The 18378-nt window shown below is 39.0% G+C and overlaps 1 long non-coding RNA gene and 1 pseudogene across 1 annotated transcript in view; both read right to left on the reverse strand.

Moving 5' to 3' along the window:
• LOC149749755 (UDP-N-acetylglucosamine--peptide N-acetylglucosaminyltransferase 110 kDa subunit pseudogene) overlaps nucleotides 1–6697 on the reverse strand; it is a 17885-nt pseudogene extending 11188 nt beyond the window's left edge.
• Nucleotides 1–18378, reverse strand: part of LOC149749751 (uncharacterized) — a 180421-nt gene that overhangs the window by 144099 nt on the left and 17944 nt on the right. The gene's annotated exons all lie outside the window — the stretch shown is intronic.

The raw sequence follows: 18378 nt of genomic DNA on the forward strand, positions 1-18378 counted from the left end.
CTTCTTGATGATCTTTGTAATACTGTAACAGTTGACCATTTCCTCATGCCTCTTCACCTTAACTTCAACCTGGTTTTTCACTAATGACTTCACATTTCCTTCTCTAACACTTGGTTGTGGGCCTCTTTTCCAACTCCAACTCCAACTCGCATTTCACTCTGGAACCAAAGGAAGACTCACACCTTCCTGCTACAGTTGCAGATTATATAGACTAGAAAAAGGAAGGTGGCCAGATGGTGGTTTACATTATCTACAGACTGTCTCGGCTCAAGGTTAACTTCCCTGGGAGAAAACCCATAAACCCAGAAGCATCAAAAATAACCTGCATGTGCAGGGGGGAGACAGCTTTGCTTGTCTCATTTTACATTCTTTCTGATTTCTGGGCCCTGGTGATTTATCTCCCATGGAATGGAACAAGGAGGGGAACAAGTAGGGACAGTCCCTTCGAGCTAAGAGAAACACTCCGGGAGGTTTTGAATCAGACTTGGTGTTTTGTTAGCCAAGTTACAGGAGAATTTTTAAAGTGGGGGAAAGGGAAGAAGGAAGCGGACCAGGAAAAGAATTTAAGCCATCATCTATAAACCAACAAAGCACTGATAGTTCCAAACATTATGTCACAAACTAAAATGACTGATGTAGGCTCAAGTGGTTTATAAAACCTATAAAAAGACTACAGCAGCAAAGTCCCCATTTATCTGTAGAGTTCAGAAACTAAAACAAGGAATATTTTAGCTTAAAACCTTATCTCAAGAGAATCATATACACTTCACATGAATAAAAATACCTGAAACCAAACATTTTTAAAAGCTCCAATACCCAAAATATAAAGAAAAATATTAATCCAGAAGACTCAATCAATCCATGATAATCACAAAACGGCTGGGCAATCTCTATCTCCCTTCCACACTAACCATCCATCCCATGGAAGACCAAGGGAGATCAGACCTTCCAGACTTACCTTCCAGACCTTCCAGACACCTGGATGCTGCAAAATTCTATGGAGACTCCTTGTGGAGCAGCAGTTTCCCATCTCTTGTGTCTCTCCCTATCGTGATCATGATCATGCAGGAAGCAAGTCTGGCTGTGCTATCTTATCATTGTCTGTCACCCATCTGCAACATGGTATTGTACAGATAAGGAGAAAGTAGTTGCCTTTCCCCCGGAAGGTTGAGGCTCAGGTACAGGGTAATTCTCCTGTGCACACAGTCATTATTTAGGCCGACTCAGTGACTTCAACAGGCTTAATCATGTGATCAGGTTTGTTGCCAGCTGCGTAATGCTCCCACATCTGTAGATAGAGCCGCTCTAGGTCCATTGTGTATTGTCTGGTGTTGAACAGAGGGCTAGATGTTCTCTGCTTCCAGACTTTGCCACGAATTTTCTTCAGGTATTCTAGATCAGTTCCCAGTTTCACAGCTATGTCTTCATATTCTTGACTATTTTTAGCAATAAGCTCAAGACAGCCTAAACAAGTGAGCTGGGAAGCTGCAACTCGGGAAGCAAGAGTCTCTCCTGGCATAGTCACCATGGGTGTCCCTGACCAAAGGACATCCATCCCTGTGGTGTGTCCATTACAGAGTGGAGTGTCCAAGCAGACATCAGCCAGCTGGCCTCGCCGAACATGTTCCTCTTTAGGAGCAACAGGTGAAAAAATGATACGGTTCTGGGGAAGGCCCATATTTTGTGCGTACTGTTGAATATTAGGTTCTCCTACTGCTGGAAAACGCAACAGCCACAGTACACTATTGGGAACACGCTTCAGAATATTTGCCCACATCTGCAAAGTAGATGGGTCAATTTTATATAACTGATTGAAGTTACAGTACACAATGGCATCTTCCGGTAACCCGTACTGAGAACGTGTGGTTACAATAATGGTACGGGGAACCTCCTCTCCAGTGGCAGCCTTAATGTTGATCTGGGTAGTTGCCAGTCCATTGCTAAGACTGAATCCATTAATTGTTATCTGAATTTGTCCTCTGTTAATCATTTCAATAACTGCCTCTGCAATAGTATTCATAGGAATGACAGGCATATTAAGAGCTCTATTACTGCTGTCTGCGGTGTCTCCTCCCTCAGGACATTTCATCTTGACAATTTGCACATCTGGGAGACTATCAAGAAATGCTTTGAGGTCGATGCCATTCAGCACAATCCGATTGTCATAAATGTGCCCATTGGACTTAAAATCGATGACTGCTTTCTTCTTCAGGTGAGGGAACATATTGGCATGATCATCAATAAAGAAAGTATGGGGCATATAAGCCAGTTTCTCAGAATACTGCTCAGCAACTTCAGCAGGTGAAGTTTCCTGATCAGTGATGATGTAATCCATGAAAAGCACGCCACTTGTTCCAGGGTAGCCCAGCCACATTGCCTGAATAGGAGCTGGCCTGAGAGCAAAGAGTTCATTTCGAGCACCCCTGGTATAACCATTCATATTTACAAGGATGTGTATACCATCTTGATGGATGCGATCAGCTGCTTTCCCATTGCATGGAATCTGAGAAAGATCAATGAAATGATGGGCTTCTGCCATCACCTTCGCTCGGAAGTTTCTGCCGTCATCTGGGCTCAGGGCATAATAGAATACCTCAAATTTATCAGGATTGTGCGTGCCTGGAATAGACTGCATAAGATGAGAAGTAGGATGATTCCCAAAGTCAGAACTCACGTATCCTACACGCAGTCGACCATCACTGAGCTTCAAGTCTTTTGGATGTTCATACGGTGGTTTACGAAGGACACTGATCTCATCCAAGGAGAGGTTCCCAAGGATCTCAGCAATAGCCTTCCTGAAGCCATGAGAAAGAGGATAGAGCATACTATGATGAGGCTGCACAGAAGGCAACCTATTCTTCTCCAACTGGTCAGCCACAATGCTGACCAACTTCTTCATTCGCTCATCATAGTCTGTCCAATCACAGACAATCTGCAGGCAATGAGCCAAATCACAATAAGCGTCAGGAAAGTCAGGTTCAAGCTTCAGAGCAGTGCGATAAGAAGCAATTGCTTCTGGAATATTCCCTGAATCCTTGTGAATGGAAGCCAGATTGCTGTGGGCATCTGCAAATGCAGGGTTAATCTGAATGGCACGAGTATAACACTGCAAGGCTCCCTGAACATCCTGCATCTCCTTTAGAGTGTTTCCCATATTACAGTAGGCGTCAGCCGAGGTAGGACTGATTCGAACAGCCTCCTTATAATGCATCGGAGCTTCCTGCAGTTTTCCCTGCTGCTCCAATACACTTGCTAAATTTGAATGGGCAACAGCAAACTCTGGGAAGACTTCTAATGCTTTACGATACAAGCGAACTGCCTCTTCAATGTTTCCCTGGTCTCCTTTGATATTGGCTAGAGAGTCTGCATGGGTGGGGCACAGCCGCAGAGCTGTATTATAACAATCTTCTGCTTTGGCAACACGGCCCTTCTCTTCCAGAGCGTTGGCTAGGTTGCAGTAAGCATCACGGAAATGTGGTTGCAATCTAATAGCTCACCAATAGGTGTCTATTGCCAGATCTATCAGGCCTTGCTCGCAGTGTACACAAGCCAGGTTGGCACGTACCACTGCATGATTTGGACTCAAGCTTAGGGCACAAAGGTAAGCTGCCACAGCTCTGTCAAAAATCCGTGCCTCTTTCAAGATATTTCCTAAATTGATATAAGCATCCAGAAAATTGGGGTCAAGGGTGACAGCCTTTTCAAAGTGATGAATTGCAAGCCAAATCTCCCCTTGTGCATTGAAAACACAGCCAAGATTACTCCAAGCTACTGCAAAGTTCGGTTGCGTCCCCATTGCTTTCAAATAACATGCCTTGGCTCCTTCCAAGCGACCCAGGGCTTTGAGCAGGTTCCCCAGGTCACTGCGAACACAGTACAAATCAGGATTGTACTGAACAGCAGAGACGTAAGCTTATACTGCCCCTTCCATGTCACCTGCTGCTACCAAAGCAGCTTCCAGGTTAATATAACCATCGATGAAATCTGGTTTGAGATGTAATGCATGCCGGTAATGCTCAATTGCTTCCTGCAACTGCCCTCTTTCCTTGTACACATTCCCCAAATTCGACTAGGCTTCTGCCAGAAGAGGGTTCTGTTTAATTGCCAGAGTACTAAAGTGGGCAGATGTGTCCAGCCTTCGACACTGGAAGTGTAGAGATGAAAGTAGAAAATAAAAGAATAGGATGTGATTTGTAGTCGATACTACTTTTGCAAAAATTAGAAAATACAAAACAATTCGGTATTTCAAATATATACATATGTTTAAAATAACTATAAAGGTGAGTTGGGAGATTACATATTAAATGGCCCAAATGGTGCTACATAGGGGAAAATAAAGGAAATAAATCTGGCAGAGGAACGTTGGGGCCAAAACCAATCTTAAAAGTATTAGAAAATAGAGTGACCATACACACTGATGATAGAGTGACATGAACTGAGGCATATGGTCCCTTTTGAGTAAATGCCTTAAATACAAACTAAAAAAATAATGTCATAAGATTTACAAGCACTATAAAAATATTTAGCAGTATTGCAGTAGACAGTAGAAATATATAACCTTTCAACTTAAATAAAAACAAGACTGATGAAATATCATCTTTGTTTCCATGTCATCCATGCTAAGGAAGAAATAATAAATCAGCTTTCAAGATAGAATTTTTTACAATGAGAGATACAAAAACAAAGAAAAAGAAACCCTAACTGTTTATCCCATGAAGGGAGAAAAAAACAATTTGAAAAGTCAGAGTAGAACTCTATGAGGATAATATTTAACATCAATTTTTTTTTGTAAAACAGAATTTTAAGCTGGTTTTGAATTGTTTATAGAGTTTCTAATTAGCATGCTGAGGAAATACAGGGTCCATCTTAATCCAGAAGCAAGTAAAAAGTTCTGACTCTTAAAATTCTAGGCTCTAGAGTAGGTGTGTGCTGGTGTGTATGTGTGTGTGTGTGCACATTTGCTGTGTGTTTTCAATAAACTCAAGAGTACATAAGGGTGTATGTTACTACATTGTAACAATTCTTGAGCAAGTCTAACTGAAGGTCAGTAGCAAACAAGTAGATGCCGCTTGGGTGGCCCCCCAAACTCTCAGGTAATGCGCAGATCTGCCTTGGCAATCATGTTCTGCTTTTAGACATAATGCATTTTTATGTTCTTGTTAGCACTGAAAGGCTAACTTGAATATTCTGCAACTGATGAAATGGACAACAGAGCAGTAACCTAGAGTTTACAAGTATTTGGGGCAGTAAAACTTTAGTTCTAGATTTAACTTGGATTTGAGTCCTAATTTAACTTGGATTTTCTACAACGCATTTTTTTTTCTATAAACTGGAGGTATATACCACCATAATCCTAAAAAACCTGTGACTTTGGGCTTCAGGGGTCTAAGCCTTCTCTCTAAGTGACTGAAAGGTACAACTGGATATTAGACCTGTCTAAAAATTGTCCTTTTCTGTCCTCACATACAAGGGAACGCTTGATTTTTGGATAGCTGTCATTAAAAAAAAAAAAAAAAAATGTGCAAAGAGCTAATGTCTTTTGCTACAAGACAAAACAATTTCTCCTGGACATGCAGTAATAGGAGGCAATGCCATGTGTTGGAAGCACGCACATATTTTATGACAGATATTAATCTGGAGGTTAACAGCTAGGTGCTCCGGTTGAAGCAGTTTATTTCAAACATACATATAATGTTAGTCCACTTTGTAACAAAGCCTTCAACATTTCATATGCAAATTCGTTTTTCTTTCTAGTTTAAGCCCAAGGAAATCCCTATAAATCTTGTCTCCAAAGAGAAAATATAAAGAATTCATAAGATTAAAGAGTTCTTATCAATTGTATAAAAAACTAAAAAGGTACTAACTAGATAAAAATGTAGATGTCTAAGAGAACGTCCAACAAATAGAAAAGTAGAGGACTGCACTGAGATTGCAATCCTGAGAAAAATACATTATTTCTAAATGAAGAAGTAAAAGGAGATAGCATAAATTAAAGCCAGAAGAAAAATTTAAAACCTACAAAAGTACGAGTCCATACAAAGTTAAAAACCCATTCATTTTACTATATACCCAAAGGCTTCACAAAAGATCTCATGAATATCACAAATTAAAATAAACAAAAGCCAGAAATATTGTTTTCCCCAAATTGTACTACTACCTGCTTATTGCTTCAGTGGTAAGAAGAAAAATTATCTTCAAATAGTTGAATTGTATACCTACTTATATTTTAACTCTTAGGTGGATCTTGTTATATAATATATATGATCTTTAAAGAAAACTTGTTGATTGTTTATTTTGGCATCTGTTAGGAAATTCCTATTTAATTAGATAAATCTCCTTAGATAACTCTTAAATAAAAATAGATGCAAATATAGTATGTTTCCTATCATTCATTTTAGACCTCTAAGAGTTGGAAAAGTTCAACCTGGAGAAGAAACTAGTTTTACTGAGGGAAGAAACTACTTTCCAGTTTAGAAGAGGAGGGATTATCCCATTTCTGTAGAGGAAGCAATCAGGAAGATACAAAAAGAATGATCCTTGGCTAGTGCTAAGGCCAGAACTACTGTGAATATTGTACCAGATCTTGTAAAAACAGCCACTGTGCTGGCACTCACAGGCCTGGGTCATGGTGTGTTCAACAATAAAACTTTGTTCCAAAGGATGGAACTCCTTCGGGCCAAAAAGCTTTCACCTGCATGATTCCATTAACCTCACTGTTTTGTTATGGGAAATGCGTTTATTTTTTGAAATGACATTGAAATATATCCTTAAAAGAACACTTTAGGTCTCAACAAGATTCTCTTCTCTTTCAGCCAACACATTACCTTTTAGAAATCAACAGTCTACTTCTTTCTTTAAATCATCACATTTCAAAGCTGTAGCAGCTAATAAATGTTAATATGATTTTTCCAAAACTGCAATCTCCCTAAATTTCTATGCTGTCTTCTTTATCCTGTCTTTTCAAGGTAAAGGTATCTTTCCAGTTTTCTTAGCATTATCAGGATTATGGATTTTGTTCATTGTTAAAGTTCGTTATTTATGGACATAAGTTAATGTAAATGCAAAAATATCTCGTATTATTCACAAGCTGGCTGACTTAAATCACTCGCTCTTAAAACAACTTTACTGCTCTCCAATCTGTTCAAATGCACGGAAATATAAATTCAGGATGATGTGGCTTTTCTGCAATGCTTTCTTTTCAGGCTGCAGTCTACATGACAGCGTTATATCTTATCCTTGCTGCTGTTGTTGTTCTATCTATAAAACCTCTCTTGAAGACCCCCAAAACAGCTTGTAATTTAAACTTTTACTTTTGGTGACTCACTGTTTTCAAATTGCCATCTCTGACCATATCCCCCTTCCAGGGGAATTTATGCAGACTCTTAACCCATAATTGCTTTACTCTTTACCTCTATTTCTGGGTTCTTAAATTAAAGTAACTGTTACATCAGTGTTCTTCATTACTCAAATTATTTTTTCTTAAGAACTTTTCCTGGAAGTAAGTTCATGCTCTTTTTGACAAGCAAACATTTGACTTCTGAAAGAATTCTTATGGAAATGGGTTTATATCCCAAATGCACCACCAAAAATCTTGGTGACCTTGCATAAACGTCCCTTACCATTTCAGGTGCTATCTTTGCTTGACTCCAAAGGGAACTGATTAAAACTATGAGCATCTAGCTGTTATGCACTTTTGTCTCAGTTTGGTCAATGAAACTCTTAAAAATCCATCAGATTTGCATTATTTTTATCATTAGCCTGTTTGTGTAAAATAAGTTACCATTTATGGAGCCAGTGTTCTCCTTTATTCCGGCATCCAATCATTGTAAATATTTCTCATGGACACATTCTTAGAAGGCCTATGAATAACCTGGCCTCTTACTGATTCTCCCTTTTGGAGTCTTACTAGCCAGACTTCCCCAATAACTTTCAGAGAGAGTTCTCCCAATTTCCGGGTCTTCTTTTTGACTTCTATACGCCATAGAACTTTCAAAAGTCATCACACCAATACTAAGATTACCACATACCCTCCAAAAAGCTCCAAGCTGTTTATGCCTATTCATTAAGTTAATACTTTATCAAAACTTGCCCAATTGAGTAGTTTTAGCACAGATATTTTATACATTTTAGCACAGACATGCTCTGTTTAAGGCTGACAGATCCATTAGGAATTAACTTTCTGGTACATTTTCCCTCTGACATTTTCCTCACAACTGCATTTCCTCATAACTGAGCCATCAGTTATCTCTTGCCTATAGAAAGGCAGATAAAAGAAAGCTAAGTGAGAAAAGATATGTAAATAGACTAGCACAATATTGGACACATAATAAGTATTCAATAAATGATAGCAAGTATTCTTACCCTTATCCTCACATTAGTTTATATGTATTAAAAACTGATTACTGGACTCAACTCTTACTTCCATTTCTCATTAGATCCTCACAGAAACCTTGGAGGAAGCGAGGTTTTATCCCCATTTTACAGGTTGGGAGACTGCAGCCTAGAGGGCTTAAGTACCTTAACTGAAGTCATATAGTCAAGAAATAAGCCTATATTTGTCACAATCACTTGCCCATGCTTTGACGTGACACCACCACCCATCATTTACCCAGCTTCACCAAGGTACTACTAAATTTTTTACTCTTATTCTCCTCTCTTTGCTTCATACTGCCATTGCCACCAACCCAGTCAAATTCACTTTTAATTTTCCAATGTTAGTGAAGGGAGTAGAAGGTGGAAATTGAGGTTAAAGGAGGAAACTTTAATGTTATTCAAGGATGACTTCATCTTAACTTCCAGCCTTTGTCTACCCATTCTCTGCTCCAGTCACACGCAGAGTATTTGCTATCTCTTCCGTAAGTCTTGACTTTTCTTGTCTTTATGCCACTTTTCTTTTCTCCATTTGCAATGAATCTCCCTTTCCCTTGGTTCTTCACCATTTCTTACTCCATACTCTCCATTAAAATTCAAATCTACCTTTAAAGCCCAACTCATATACCAGTTCTGTCCTACAGTCTCCTGGATCTGCCAAGTCAGAACTAACCACTTGCTCCTCCGTGCTCCTGCAATGGCAATGATGTTAGAAGGGCGAGTGATTTTACAGCTCGCTCACCACCTGCGGGAAATATGTCCTATTTGCCCTTCCACATCCTTTCTCCACCCAACTCTATATGGATGGCTTGCATGGCCTATCTTAGTAAGTGTCCTTGCTCTGGCTTCTGTTTGGCTCACCAATGAAGAGTACCAATAGAAGATTGTAGGGAATGAAGGAGGGGAGTGAAGTTAGGGTATTAATTCTTGCCAAATTGCTGGGAGTTGGCTGCATCCCCCAACTAACGTATAGTGCTTCTCTGTGGGGCATCACAGCATCTTTGGGGAGGACTCTCTCTCCAGCAAGGCTTCCTTTCTCTTTCATCTCCTATAAAGTAGCCACACTTTTACTGAACCCAGGGCACTACACTATCTCTTGATTCTCTACATTGGGCTCAATTTATCCCTATTGATGTACCCCTGATTTCCTGCTGAGACCCTGTCTGATGAACTTCGTAATATGCTCTTCTAAGCTGTTAATTTTACAAACCACATTATTACACTTATTAGAAGAATGTCTTCAGGATGTGTCAGTAAGCTCTGATTGATGATAATGGTAAACAGCTAGAATTTATGGAACATAACGTATGCTTTGGTTACTCTCTTGAGTACACCGTGTGCATTATTCTAATTAATTAAAATCACTATTAGCTAAGCAAGGCACACAGATGCTAAGAGGTTCCCAGAAGTAACTTGCTCATGGCCACTCCAGTGTCTCAGTAGTGTTTAGGACTCAGATCTGTCCAAAGCCTAAACCTTAAGCTCTAGGTCTAAGCAGTGGCTCTCACACTTGAGTATGCATCGGCATCACCCAGAGAGCTTCCTGAAACAGGTAGTGGGCCCCACCCCCAGAGTGTCCGAGTCTGCAGGTCTGGAGCAGGACCCAAGACTTTCACTTCTAAAAATTCCTACGTGCAGCTGATGTGCTGGTCTGGGTACCAGACTTTGAGAACCACTAGTCCAGGCATTTTAGGTCCAGAATTTCAGGTGCTAGAATAATTTTCTGGTGATAAATTGTCGAAAAAAAAAAAAAAGCACTGCATTTTCCTGTTTGTAAGGAGGTAATACATTCAGTCTTAAAGAGTCAATAATGGGGCTAAGTATTTCAGAAAGAAGAGTTATTCTCCAGGAAGATGGGAGGAGATGGACATTCTAAGGACAGGAATGCCCTTTCAGGAATCTTGCAAAGGGAACAGAAAAATAACAGTAAGATTCTGCTATCCAGTGTTCACAGAACAAGAGTGGGATACTCTTGACTGTAAAATGGGAAGCCAACTTTTGCTCACCATATACATACCTTATTCAGTACAAATGTTTATTAAGAATCTCCAAAAGCTAGACACTAGGCATCAGGGCTACACTGATAGAGCAGATAAAGTGCCTGGCCTCAGGGAGCTTGTGCTTCAGAGGATGTACATCAGCTAGATAGACTGAATGATGGATACTATATTGGGTTCACACTTCGTCTCAAGAAAAACATATATCCATAGACGTGATCCAGGAGTCAAATGGCAAAAGACCGAGCCTCAAAGTGAGTGTTAATTTCATTAAATGGTAGGTAAAAATTATTTTATATGCCGAGATAGGCTCTGCTTAAAAGACACACTATTCCTCCAAACGTATTATACAAGCCAGCTTATAAACCTGTGACTTTTTCTAGGAGACATGTTGCCTTCTTTCCCAAGAAGGGAGCAGTAGGGGTCGGGGTGGAAATAGTTTCATCATCAGAGGCACAGTGTCACTACTACTGCTCAGCTCCAATTCGCAACCTTCTGAATGGTTTCCAGACTAAGAAATTTAGCAAAGTGATGAAGAAAACATGGCCCATTAATCTTATGATGCGTGTTATAACTTAACTCTGGGTTTAGCATAGGAAAAATATTATTTGCATTGATTAGAAATATGCTTTATGGCTGCATATATTATTCACTCTGAACATTCTAAAATTATTAGCTGGGTTGACATGATGAACTGCACAGGAGTACTTCTAGACGACATCTCAATGTCATCTGTTACTCACATCATATAGGTCTAGGAATCAATACGTATTTTACTCAATACGAGATCTTATTCCAAACACCAAAATATGCCTGTTTTTATTCGATGGTTATCATCATGAAACTACCAGCTAAACATCATTTAGAAAATTCAAAGCAAGTAAATTACTGTATTAACTGTCCAACTATGATTATGACTTTCCTCCACTTATAGCTGAACCTAATATAATGATCTGGTCAGTCTGACTAGGAGGATTTATTCATTAATTTACTCAAAGGTTCTGAGGTATATTTTGAAGGACTTAAATTATGGTCTGGTTGGTAGGATCCAACAGTAAGGGTGCAGGTTTATCTCCTGCAAGCTCTGTGACCTTGCCCAAGTGACTTAGCATCTCTGAGACTCACTTTCCTAATCTGTAAAATGGAAACAATAGTAGAACCCAAGTTGTAAAGCTGAAGGAAAAAAAGGAATATGGTAACGTATTTTGGCACAAAAGAGCAGTTACGCTGACGGTCATTATTTGTGAATACTGTTGCTAAGATTATTGAAAACCTGTTGTGTGTTAGGTGCTGTTCAAGGACTAGAATTTTAAGACTGTTCTTCACCTTTATCCCAGTTTTACCTGCAAAGTTCTGCCATGCACTGGAAAAACATACTGGTATTTCTAGGGAAGGGGACCACTCAGGTGACATTTTTGTTTCACCAGGTATATAAAGTATACAGAGGTTATAGTGTATCTTTTAAGTCCTTTGGACGTCTAGTTACCTTTCACTAGAATGATTCTAGTAGATCCTGATAGATACCTGAGACAAGGTCACGTCAGTGATGTTGGTACCTTTTCTGGCTTAAGAGCATAGGGCAGAAACACAGGAAGGGAGGTCTTCCTTTTCCACTCCTGTTACTAAGAACCCTCTCGAATAATGACAATGTGAAACAGATCACTACATTGTTGTATGTTGTAGAATCAAAGCAGTGTACAAAGCAAAGAGCACTGGCCTCCATTATACGTCCATTTCACTTGAGATTCACTTTTCTAGACCGTGGAGAAAGCAGATGTTCCAACACTTTCCAGGCACTGGAATATTACAATCTGGCAATCTCTACCACTGCATGTTTGATCACACTATTCCCTGCAAATGGAATGCTGTTCCATCAAGGTCAGATTGACCAGTGCAAATACCTGATTTTATCGTACGGTCAGAACCAAATTAACTTACTGAAATTCTGCCCAGCTCAGGGTCTACCTTCTCTGTGAAACCTCCTGTGAGATCCCAAGTTACAAACAACTCTATCTTCTTCAGAAGACATTGTATACTATATAAATAGTAATTTACATATAAATATATGTATATGTGTGTGTATTTTTTTGTTACGTTAAGTTATAACTCCTGTGGTTTGTTTCTCTTCTTAACTAAACTGGACCCCCTTATCATCACAGTGGCCATGTACATCATTGTATCCTCCAAAAAATCCAGATAATAATATCATGGATTCAGTATATAGTTGTTTAATAGAAAACAATTAACTAACCACTGCAGAATACTAACTAGTGTGTCTCAAGTGTGTTCAGTGGATCATAAATCCTATGAGACAGTCCATGAAGGAAAAGATTTCAAATAAATTTGGGATCTGTTGTCCACTACATCTCCTTATCAGAGACTCATAATTCACAAGACTGGTAAAAAGCTCTGTAGCAAAGAAACTGTTGACTTAGTTTGACCCAGTATTTCTCTTACAAGAGTATCAGTTCTGGAGGTCAAGGACATTTTCCACCTCTAATACAACAGCTCTACTGCCTAGTAGAGTGCCTGGCACTTAGTAGACACCTAATAAATATTTGAATAAGTTTCAACATACATTCCCCTTTTAAGCTATAGAAGAAAAACACAGTATATAGATTTTGATTTACTTGGGGAGAATAATAATATGAATAGATAAATTTACACAAATCATTTTAAAGTATATGTATTTGATAATACTTTTTTCCACAAATCTACACAATTGCACATTTAGTGGTGATAGTAAACGAACTACATTTGCTTCTGAAAACTTGCTAAGAAGGATGGCTACTAAAAACTACAACTTGAACCCAAAACAATTGATTTAGTTCATGGGTCCCCACTCCTTAGCAGTTTTAATATAGAAGAAAATAGACGCATATATTTCTTTTCTACCATAATATGACATCATATAAGGAATGCTATTTTATTAGCTAGAAATAAGATTTGCTTTTGTTATTTTAGTACATTTGATCACATAAGAATAATTCTAGATTTTGTCCTAGACTGCTTACTATGTGCTTTCACTATAGATTTTAATGTCAATAGAGAAAGGAGAAGGAAAAGTCAGAGGGAAATGAAACAGGTGTATGCAACACCCCTCTCTACTACCGACATTTCTCAGAATTCTGGGGGAAGTTGCATCTATAAGGGGAAAGTTTTTCACCATGGAACTCACGGTGGTTGAACTTCTCATGAAGAATTTTTTTTCACTACTGAAGAAAAATATGTTTGATTTTACCATAACTGAAAAGTTCTCCAGTTTCTACTTCTGAGGTTTGCCCTCAAGACTACTGTTTACCTAATGGAAGTGACTCCTATGCATGGAGGAAAAAGTGAAGGAAAAGCTAAAGGAGTGATATTCAGGTAGCTCCTCATTCCACCAATGAAAACGTACACATAGATTTTCCACTTTACACCTCATTTTCCACCTTATTTTCATGATTTTGAAATGAATATGTAGGGTCTGATGAGTTTGTCAATAGTCTATAATTATTAGTGTTATTAAAATAGAATACAAATGATAAGCCATATGTAAAAATGCTGTGTGAATAAACTGCTATACCCCAAATAATACAAATGAGTGAATGGCAGTAAATGCTAAGAGGGATTAACAACATAAAGGATATTAAAAAAATGATGACCGTATTTCATATTTATGTGTCTTTTTCTCTCTCACTCTTTTTTTTTTTTGCGGTACGCGGGCCTCTCACTGTTGTGGCCTCTCCCGTTGCGGAGCACAGGCTCCGGACGCGCAAGCTCAGCGGCCACGGCTCACGGGCCCAGCCGCTCCGCGGCATGTGGGATCTTCCCGGACTGGGGCACGAACCCGCGTCCCCTGCATCGGCAGGCAGAACACTCAACCACTGCGCCACCAGGGAAGCCCTTCTCTCTCACTCTTACTCAACTCCTAAATAACTAAGAGAATATGCTCACAAATGGTAAGCATGTTTTGGATGTTCGATGTGTGTTTGTGGGAAAGAACAAAAAAAATACTGCCTCAATTAGGTCAAATATACAAGAGATGAATGAGATTAGAGATGGGATTGGGATTTGTGTTAGTTACTCAATAGCTAACCAATCACAGACATGAGAGTGTAGTGCAATATGCAAATATACTTTTAAACAACTTCTCTTAAGTTATCTACTGTCTGTAAAGACAATCACACTCAACTGCTCTGCACTTAAACCCCAGAGCTTCTGAGTTAGAATCTCTTAGAAATAGGTACACGTTTCATTGCTTTGGCAACATTTACATGGCTCTGCATCAGGCAATACAACTGCTAAGATCACACTCTGGGAATTCAGGAAAGGCTAGTGTCCAGTTCTGGTCGTTCTACCACCCAACTGTGATCTAGGGTAAATTCCTGATTAAAAAAAAAAAAAAAGAAAGAAAAACTCTGAAGATGCTGAAACAGTATTTCCTACTTCATAGGGTCGTCATGGGGATAAAAGGTCATTAGGATAAAGTGCCTCTCACCCAGGAAACACTGATAAATGCTACTGCTGCTACCATCATCATCATCGTGACCGATCAAGAACATATGGCCACATGGAAATTCAACATTCCCTGGGCCATTCACAACTTTCCTTTAAAGGACTCATATTCTATGTGGGGTCTTAACACCTTCAAATAACAGAAAATACAAGTCTTTACACCTTTTTTTCTGTAGCTAATTTTGGCATCTTTCACCTCTGTCCACTTAAGTGTTGGTTTAGCATATTCTTGTCACACAAAGAAGCTACTTCCCAAAGAGAGGAACAATATGTCAAGTGACAAAGACACTGAGTGAAGTCTTTCACATCCTAGATTGTCCACGGTACAGCTCAGCTGGTCTCTGGGTTGGAAGGCCTGGGTCTACTTTGCTCGTCTGTTACAGGGGAAGGGACACGGTCCTTAGCATGTGGTCTGTGAAACAGAGGCAGCTGCGGGTAGAATTATAACACAAGCAGAACTGGCTTCAATTCTTCCTTCTTAGGTCTTTTTCTTCTTGTTCAGCTGTTCAAGGAACTTGCCTGCCCTCTGTCCCCGCCAGGACGATGTTACATCTGCCTGGATAAGTAGGTCACCATTGTATATCAGGAAAGGTCTTATTTGTAATCATCAGGAACCAGATACGGCTAATTTGAGCAGAAAAGGAAACTTCTGGAAGTTTATGGTTAGGTCTCAGTAACTAGAAGCAGACTAAACAACCGAAAGCCAAGCCTATGCTATTGCAATTATAGGATCAGGCCAAAGTGATGTTATAAGTCCTAGCTGGCCTTGCTACCAAGCAGGAACAGGAAACAGGAGGTTGACCCAGCACTGCTGGCCTTGCTTCTTTACATCATTTATTTGTAATTCAAAATCCAAGAGAAGGGTGCAGTTGGCCAACCCGAGGTCACCCGACTGTTTTCCATCTGTAAGGGAGACTGAGCATGTGAGTAAACAGTGTATCTGACATGTTCAGCTTGTATAACGAGAGGAAGGCTCTGTTTCTCACCAAGACCCACAAAGTGGAAAATTCCCCAAAGAGAAAGGAATTTCACATCAGATGCTTGGAAAGTTAAAAACAACAACAACAAACAAATGCAGATGTGGAATTAAAGACATGGAGTCATTAAGAACCTATATGTGGAGTGATTCAGGCCTGAGTTCACATCTGGAGCAAGCTACTCAATCTTGCTGAGCTTCAATTTTCTTTAAAGGAAACAATGTGGAAGATGATATCCACATGTAACTTGTGGTGCACATGAAGGAGGATAGTACAGTATATGATGACTGGCACATCCTATGCATTTTCTAAAACTACTAGTAGTACTATTATTATTGTTACTTATTATACAATTTATTGTAGAAATTAACAGGGAGAGTATTAATAAATGTTAATACAGTGCTAAGTGTCACATTTATGATCTCAACTAATTATCTGTTTATTCAACAAACATTCCACATATCAGAAAATAACCTGTGTATATATATATATATATATATTTTTTTTTTTTTACAGAAGAAAAGAAACCCTGAGGCTTAGAAAGTGTAAACAATGTACCAAAAGTCACCCATTTAAGAGGTAATGGAATATTATTCAGCCTTAAAAAAATGAAGGAGATCCTTTCATTTGTGACAATATAGATGAAACAGGAGTGCATTATGCTGATGAAATAAGCCAGACAGGATAAATACGAATGATATCATTTATATATGGAATCTAAAAAGAAAAAAAGCCACACTCATAGAAACAGAGTAGAAAACTGGTTGCCAGGGGCTGGGGTGTGGGTGGGGAAAAGAGGGGAAGACTGGTAAAAGGGTACAAACTTTCAGCTGCAGTATTGTATAACTAACATTTTCGGAGAGAATAGAACTTAAGTGTTCTCACAAAAAAAAGAAAAAAAGCAAAAAGGTGTCATGAGCTGTTAGATGTATTAATTAACGTGATGGGAAGGATCCTTTTACAACGCATATGTATAGCAAATCATCATGATATACTCTTTGACTACCTTACAATTTTGTCAATTATACCTCAATAAAACAGAAAAAAAAAGAGGTAATAAATATGAGACTCCAATCCAGGATTATCCAGCTCAAAAAACTACACTCTTAACCATTACAATATAGTATCCATCCATATGTTGTAACTGTAAAATGCTTAACACAAAGGAAACGTTAAATAAATGGTATCTATTCTAACTCTAATGCTTACTAGGTATTAGTTATGTGGTATGCTTTACTTCTAACTACAAGGGTATAAGGTGCAAATTCTTGCTACAGAACATAAAAGCCCCTGTGGTACCCTGTAGGATAAACACAGTACCTGTAAATCTCTCATCTCTCAACCCAGAGTCTCCTCAAGTTGGAGGTCTTTACCCCCTTTATAATGTGGGAATAATGCCTTTCCCACATTTGCACTGGGCATGAAAATCCATACTTCCAGGTGTATACTGAACATCTGCTTAGCTCCTCGTCACCTTGGAATCACCAGACCAAAGATCATTTATTCCATTAAGATAAATGATGTAGGGATAGAAGTACAGAATATACAGAGAGTGTTGGAGGAATCCAAACAACAAGTCCTCCACTCTCAAAACAAATTTTACAGTTCCAAAAGTAAAGAGCAATGTTTGGAAATAAAACTAAAAATGAAACTAACATCTACAATTAGCCAAGTATTTATTATGGGCCAGGCTACTTACTAGGCACTTGATAAACATTACAGCTCATCTTCCTGCAGCCCTTCAAAGCATATAATATTGTTTCTATTTCATAGAGAAGAAAATTGTATCTCTAAGCAGGTTAGTGATTAGCCCAAGACCACAGGGCTAGGCTGTAAGAAAAGAAGGCCAAGTTTCAGTGGTCAAAATGGTGTTGGATGTTAGAACTAGAAGATTATGGCTAATCAAATAAAAATATTCAAAACGGTCCTAATGTATTATTAGGATTTCTTTAGAATAACTTGGGTGCCTTAGTGAATACAGTAGTGGTAGGCACTACAGTCTCTTTAATTTGCTAATCATACAAATCTACTTTAATATTCTTGGTGACAAGGAGCTAACTATTGATAAGACAGCTTCTTCAGTTTTGGGGCTACTCCAGGGTGAAATGCCGAACGTCTTACTGCCTGCAACGTCACCTAGTTCTACCAGGGGGAATAAAGCAGAACAAGTAGCCACTGTTCTTGACAAATGGATACAGTTTCAGTTTTTCAAACTATGAGTGTCAGATTCATTCATTGTATCAGATAGATCTGTCAAATGGCTTTGCCCATTTACTAATGGATGGCACACTGCAGACACACGTTGGGTCAAAGGACTCAATGTCACCTCATTGATACTGTCATCAATATAATTTGTATTGGCATTTTGTCTCACCCTGACTTTAAGGACTATGTGAGGAGATCCAAGTCTCCAGACCATGGACTGATCACCTCTGCTTGACACAGTATTCTCTGCTCATTTCCAGAGGGGACCAAGGATGAGCTCTTGTACTTCTGAGTCTATTCACCCTACCTGGCAACACATACTAGCTGGGCTG

The sequence above is a fragment of the Delphinapterus leucas genome, chromosome 3 (genome assembly GCF_059928025.1).
Source record: "Delphinapterus leucas isolate spDelLeu-1000000601 "Yukka" chromosome 3, BTC_Dleu_Yukka2, whole genome shotgun sequence".
In the NCBI taxonomy this organism is placed as follows: Eukaryota; Metazoa; Chordata; class Mammalia; order Artiodactyla; family Monodontidae; genus Delphinapterus; species Delphinapterus leucas.